Below are 1,435 nucleotides of genomic sequence, written 5' to 3'. Positions count from 1 at the left end.
CATGAGTTTTACTTTTTTCCCCCTGATTCTCTCCCTCATCCCACTGGGGTGGGGGAGAAGTGAGCGAACGGCTGTGTGGTGTTTAGCTGCCTGCCGGGTTAAACCACAAGGCCCAGCCTTTTATTAGATATTTTTGTCTGATTCTGTTCCTGTGTTCACATTTGTGAATTCCCATCTGAATTACCCTATGGCTAGTATAGCACAATGTTGTTTTAACTATTATTTATTTGAATCACAGTTAAATACAGAAGAATCAACTACGTCCATGAGCTAAGACAGCACTAGAGATGGTCTCTGTCCCAGAAACTGGACCCCATAAGGTGAGACCCCTGTAGTATCTGATCAAGATATATTTCATCCCATATGGTTTCCTCATACCTTGATAATTATAATCTAAATTTTTACATTAGGGCGTGAGTTCCAAGAGCATGAGATAAAGAAAGATTTGTCCTATAAGGTGCTAAGAAGCACCCATGAGCTCTTAAAATATAAATAGTACACAAAATTCAGTGGCTTGTACACAGGTATAGAACAAATCAATGGCAGAGCCAGGAAAATGTCAAGTTAGAGAAAAGTGAGGGATTCCTAACTCGTGCTGTCTCCACCACTTGCCCTGAGCAGGCAGAACAGGCTCTCAAACTCTTCCACCTGCAAACCCCTGTGAGGTCGAGTGAGGGAGACAATGACTCAGTAAAAATGAGTTAATATAGGTATCAAGGAACATAAACAACTGATTGTCCTATGCAGTACATTTTGGTAGTCTGAGAAGAAGAACAGTCTTTTAGCACCAAAAATGGTACGTATTGGTGACTGCACAGACACACAGAGCTAGGGGAATGCAAGATTTCCATCCTTGAAATAAGGAAGACAATAATCTACTTACAGGTAGGGGGAAAAATTGATGCACGTGGCCGTCATCCAGGGAAATATTTTACTGTAACATAATCTAGGACTAATTTAAAAACAAAACAAAAAAGAAACAAGAAAAACTGCATCTTATATATTAGCACCTTTTTTTTTTTTTTTTAATACAATCTGGCAGCTGTGTAGAGCACATGACACAGTAATATATGTCTGTGACTGCTCAGGTTCACAACAGAGATGTTGGCCCCCCGGCTGCCTTTGCCCCCTGGGCGTTGCAGAGCTGCTGCCCCCCTGTCCCAGCGCTGCTGACGTGGGCTCCCTCCCGGTCCGTCCCGAGCAGCTGCGGCAGCACCTGGCAGGGCCTTGTGCCGCACCGCAAAGGAGCACAGCGGCCAGCGTCCCCTCTCCCCTGGGCTCTCGGCCAAGGCAGTCAGTCTAAAGACACTGGGGGTGATTAATCACGTTCTGGTTTCAGAGGAGGAGGAGGAGGAGGCTCAGCAGCGCAGCCTTTACGCATGCGATGCTCAGTGAAACCAGCAGGGAAGGCGGTATGGGTAGAAGAGAATGCCGT

Source organism: Pygoscelis adeliae, unplaced genomic scaffold (assembly GCF_000699105.1).
Source record: "Pygoscelis adeliae isolate BGI_AS28 unplaced genomic scaffold, ASM69910v1 Scaffold171, whole genome shotgun sequence".
NCBI classification, from domain to species: domain Eukaryota; kingdom Metazoa; phylum Chordata; class Aves; order Sphenisciformes; family Spheniscidae; genus Pygoscelis; species Pygoscelis adeliae.
This window is presented reverse-complemented; position numbering follows the sequence as displayed.